Source organism: Capsicum annuum, chromosome 9 (genome assembly GCF_002878395.1).
Source record: "Capsicum annuum cultivar UCD-10X-F1 chromosome 9, UCD10Xv1.1, whole genome shotgun sequence".
Taxonomy (NCBI): domain Eukaryota; kingdom Viridiplantae; phylum Streptophyta; class Magnoliopsida; order Solanales; family Solanaceae; genus Capsicum; species Capsicum annuum.
In genome coordinates this window covers 17,480,208-17,485,982 of record NC_061119.1, presented here as the reverse complement: position 1 = coordinate 17,485,982, position 5,775 = coordinate 17,480,208, and the positions used below count along the sequence as shown (strand labels likewise).

At 38.2% G+C, this 5,775-nt stretch overlaps 1 non-coding gene across 1 annotated transcript; it reads right to left on the bottom strand.

Annotated features, from left to right (window-relative positions):
- Positions 1 to 329: 329 nt before the first annotated feature.
- On the bottom strand, positions 330 to 436 carry LOC124887611. The gene has a single exon (XR_007045376.1). It is a non-coding gene; the product is annotated as a small nucleolar RNA R71 (small nucleolar RNA).
- Positions 437 to 5,775: the final 5,339 nt, after the last annotated feature.

The following is a 5,775-nucleotide window of genomic DNA, read 5'->3' as shown; positions in this document are numbered from 1 at the left end:
ACCATGTGACTGACAGTATTTGGAAGCCTGAGCTAGGAGGACAGTGGGAATTGAAACAAAATATGGTGCAATTGTTGAATTCTGCAGGGTAATTTCACGTACTCAAATGTGAGGATCTTCAGCAGCACTTACAGACTTTCCTAGAAAAAAGTGATACATACATTCCTAAAGATGTGAATGCTTATTCTATCAGATTGACACTTTTCCCTTTTTCTCTTAACGGGAAAGGAAAGAGGTGGTTACATGCTAAACCACCTCACTCCATCACTTCTTAGGAAGATTATGCTCGGAAGTTCCTTATTCGATTCTTTTCATCTCAGAAGACTACACGATTGAGGAGTGAGATCTTAAGTTTCAGACAAAAAGATGAAGAAAATCTCTACCAAGCCTTGAAGAGATTTAAAGGCATGCTCAGAAATTATCCTCATTACCATCAATCGAATGATGTCTTGCTGCACACATTTATAAAAGTCCTTGAGTCAAATACAAAGATTCTTTTAGATTCATTAGCAGGAGACCAAGCCTTGGAGAAAACTTATGAAGAATTGTATACACTGTTGAATCGAATCTCAAGAAGGAATCCTGATTAGTATGCAGACTCAAGGAGTGCTCCTAAGAAGGTTACAGGGCTATTAGAGGTAGATCAACTCACTGCATTATAGGCATAAATTGCAACAATGCAAAACCATATGACTACTCAGCTAAACAACTTAAAGTTGGGTGCAACACAACCAGCAGCCACAACAAATATAGTTCAATAGGTATATTCATGGTGTGAAGTTTGCAGAAGTGGTGAGCACAAAACAGATGCATGTTTTGTTAATCCAAATTCAGTCAACTACGTAGGGAATACAAATCGTCAGGGTCAATAGAATTTTTGCAACATATATAATTCAAACTGTTGGAACCATCCTAATTTCTCATAGAGTGGAAATCAGGCACAGAATGCAAATCAGTACAAGGGACCAGTGCAACAAAATCCATAGCCTACTCAGAATAATCAGGCGACCACTCAGACTAGCAATGTGGAGGAGTTGATTAAGCAGTTTATGGATCAACTAGCACAGTTTGCAGCAAACATAAAGACTCAACTGGCACAGTTTGTAGCTGAGTTGGAGAGTCAACAATTGCTTACAAGAAATCTAAAGTTGCAGTTGGGTCAAATTATAGGATTGTAGAATAAAAGGCCACAAGGAGCATTGCCTAGCGACACTGAGGCTAATCCAAAATAGCTGAATGCAGTTACAACAAGGAGTGGGCTAAAAACTAAGGAGACAGTTCAGAAGTAGGATAATCCTGTAGTTATTGATGACAGTTTGAAAAATAAGGCAGAGTTAGAGGACACAAAAAAAGGCAAGTGATGAAATTCATGTGGACAAGAAGACTATCCTCTTACCCTTTCCTTAAAGGGCAAGGAAGCATCAAGAGGAAGCAAGTTATAAGAAGTTTCTAGATCTTCTGAAATAGGTTCAAGTAAACCTTCCTCTTGTTGACATTCTGCAAAGTGCACCAAAATATGCAAAATATTTGAAGGATATTATTGCCAACAAGAACCGGTTGACTGAATATACTACAGTTGCACTTACTCAAGAGTGCACATCTAAAATTCAAAATAAACTTCCCACAAAGTTAAAGGATCCAGGTAGTTTCACCTTGCAAATTACCATTGGATAGACTATTTGTGCACATGGATTTTGTGACTTTGGTGCTAGCATAAATATTATTCCTACATCATGGTACCAGAAGATGGGTCTTAGGAGTCCCAAACCCATGACTATTGTGTTACAATTAGCAGATAGGTCCCTTGCTAGGCCAGAAGGCATTATTGAGGATGTGTTGGTGCAAGTGGGATCTTTGATTTTCTTGGTGGATTTTGTGGTTCTTAATTTTGAGGTTGATCCTGTTGTTCTATTTATTTTAGGACGACCCTTCTTACCAACAAGATAGTCACTCATTGATGTAGCAGCTGAAAAAATGACAATGCGAGCACATGATAAAGTAGAAGTTTTTGATGTGTACAAAGCGTTGAAACTGCCAGCCATATATGAGGAGTTGTATTCTATATCAGTTATTGATATTGCTTCATATTGGCAGTTGTTGTTATTTGATGATCCATTAGAGTGAGGTTTGATGGGTCATAACCTGTATAGAGACGTGGAAGCATTGGAATTGGTCCAGGTTATGAATTTTGGTAGTGGTTGAGATGAAGAAAGTGTCGTTCAAGCCTTTGAATAGGCCAATTGGCCCATCACCCAGGCCTTTAGTTGAAGAAGCTCCTAAATTGGAGCTTAAGGTTCTTCCTCCTCATTTACAATATCTTTTTCTTGGTGATCAAGATACTTTGCCTGCTATTTTGTCTGTAGGATTATCAGATGTATAGGTAAAGAAAGCTATAGTAGTACTAAAGAGGAGAAGGAAGGCGATTAGTTGGTAGATGTCTAATATAATAGGAATTAATCCAGTATTTTACATGCACAACATCTATATGGAAGAGGGTTACAGACCTAGAGTGCAGCAACAATGAAGGTTGAATCCTGTGATAAAGGAGGTGGTAAAAAAAAGAAGTGATCAAGTAGTTAGATAGTGGTATTGTCTATCCAATTTTAGATAGCAAATGGGTTAGTCCAATGCACTGTATACCAAAGAAGGAAGGAATGACTGTTGTGACCAATGATGATAATGAGTTGATTCCCACACGTACTGTGACCGATTGGAGGATCTGTATTAATTATCGTATGTTGAACAAAGTAACTCGTAAAGATCACTATCTGATTCCCTTCATTGACCAAATGCTCAATAGATTGGCAGGGCAAGAGTATTTTTGTTTTTTGGATGGGTATTCCGGCTACAATCAGATAAGCATAGCACCATAAGACCAAGAGAGGACCACTTTCACTTGTCCATATGGTACATATGCATTTAGACGTATGCTTTTCAACTTATGCAATGCACCTGCTACATTTCAAAGATGTATGATGGTGATATTCTTAGACATGGTGGAAAATTTTGTGGAGGTATTCATGGGTGATTTCTCTATTTATGATGATTCTTTTAAAAAGTGCCTGCAAAATCTTGACAAAGTCTTAGCGCGATGCGAGGAAACAAACTTGGTACTGAATTGGGAGAAGTGCCAATTTATGGTTAAGGAAGGAATTGTCCTAGGCCATAAAGTGTCATACAAAGGACTTGAAGTGGAAAAGGCAAAGGTTGAACTAATTGAGAAGTTGCCTCATCCAGTGACAGTCAAAGAAGTGTGGAGTTTTCTAGGACATGTAGGGTTCTATAGACAATTCATTCAAGATTTCTCAAAGATTGCTATCTCCATGTGCAAATTGTTAGAGAAAGAATCCAAGTTTGAGTTTGATACAGATTGCCATGAAACTTTTGAAAAGCTTAAGAAGAAGTTGACTGAAGCACCTATTCTGATCGCACCAGATTGAGAGTTACCTTTTGAGCTGATGTGTGATGCTAGTGACATTATTGTGGGAGAAGTTTTGGGTCAGATAATAGATAAAGTATTTCACTCTATATACTATGCTATTAAAGTGTTGAATGATGCTCAAGTTAACTACATAGTTACAGAGAAAGAAATGTTGGCAGTGGTGTATGCATTTGACAAGTTTAGATCTTACTTAGTTAGTACTAAGGTCATTGTTCATACTGACCATGCTGCCATTAAGTATCTTGTGAACAAAAAGGATGCAAATCTACAACTGATTAGGTGGATTCTGCTACTACAAGAACTTGATCTTGAGGTGTGAGATAGAAAGGGAGCTGAAATCAAGTTGCTGGTCACTTGTCACGGCTGGAAAATTCTTTAGTATTAAGGAAGAGTTTCCTGATGAGAAGTTTTTATCGGTAGATGCAGTTGAGTTTCCATTGTATACTGATATTGTGAACTTGATAGCGTGTGAGGTGTACCCTCCTGAGGCCACCACACAATAAAGAAAGAAATTACTCCATGATTCTCGTGCTTACATTTGGGACAAACTGTACCTTTTCAAGAAGGGTCCAGATGGAGTTATTTGTAGGTGTATCTCAGAGGCTGAATTTTCAAAGGAGCTATAAGAATGCCACTCATCTCCATATGGTGGACATTATGAGGGTGAGAGGACTATGAGAAAAGTGCTGCAATTAGGTTTTTCTAGCCTACTCTGTTTAGAGATGCAGTTGCTTTCATAAAGAATTATGATCATTGTCAAAGGTTGGGTACATATCTAGGTGTCATGAGATGCCCCTCAACAGTATTTTAGAATTCAAAGTCTTTGATTTTTAGGGGATCGATTTCATGCGTCCATTTCCCACCTTCAAAAGGTAATCTTTATATTCTAGTAGCGGTTGACTACGTCTCTAAATGGTTGGAAGCTGTGGAGAGTCCGACCAACGATGCAAGAGTGGTGCTGAAATTTATGATAAAGAACATATTTTCCAGATTTGGTACACCAAGAGCAATAATTAATGACAGAGGTACGCATTTCATTAACACTTGGTTCAAGAATCTTCTTGCTAAATATAGTGTTAGCCACAAGGTTGCCACTGCATATCATCCCCAAACTAGTGGACAAGTTGAGGTGTTAAATCGGTAGATTAAACAGATACTTCAGAAAATGATAAATGGCCAGAGAAAAAATTAGACGGAGAAGCTAGATGATGCACTTTAGGCTTATCGAACAGCTTATAAGACGCCCATTGGGACATCTCCATATCTCTTGGTGTATGGTAAAGCATGTCATCTTCCTGTGGAGTTGGAACACCAAGCATATTGAGTGGTGAAGAAGCTGAACTTTGAGATGACTGTCGCGGGGGAGAAAAGGTTATTACAGCTGAACGAGCTTCAGGAGTTTAGACTTCATGCTTACGAAAATTCCAAACTATACAAGGAGAAGAGCAAAAGATGGGATGATAACCAAATTCAATAAATATTATTTAAACCCGTACAACTTATTTTGTTGTTCAATTCATCGCTTAAGTTATTTCCAGGTAAATTACAGATGAAATGGTATGGACTTTTTGAGGTGATGCATATGACACCTTATGGAGCTGTGGAGTTGTGGAATAAACAGAAGACGGAGAAGTTTCTTGTGAATGGACAACGTGTAAAGCATTATTGGGCAGATCATCCAGATAAGCATAAGGAATCTGTCACTTTTGCTGATGAGTGATGCTGAGCTAAGTCGTACCATGATGTAAAATAAGGTGCTATGTGGGACGCAACCCAAAAATATAATGTAATAGGTAGTTTAAATTTTTAGTAGATGAAGAACAAAAAAAAAAATACAAAAAAGATGAGTCGTACCATGACCGAAAATAAGGAACTTGGTGGGAGGCAACCCACTTTTGCTTGCGTAATTTTTTTGTTTTTGATTGATGTGCAGAAATGAGAAATTAAGTAGAGATAAAGAAGATGGTGAACATGGGCCATTGAGTAAGTAAAATAGCTAATGAGTTGTCAAAAAGGTAAGGGGTAAGAATACATGCTTAAAAATCTGAGAAATTTGGCCTCGGAAAAATTTTTGGATGCAATTTCCAGAGGATCGATGCGATCTTGGTGCATCGCGTCGATGGGCATAAATTCCACACTTAGAAAAAATTTTCAAGGCTATTTCCAGAGAATCAACGCAAACTTGATGTGTCGCGTTAATTATTCAACGTGATATACAACACGTCGTGTCGATCCTCATTACTGTATCACATTTATAAATACCACACTTAAACATTTTCACTCCCCTCACCTAACCCTAGCTGCGCGCCACCCCCTTTTTCCCCAAACCCTAA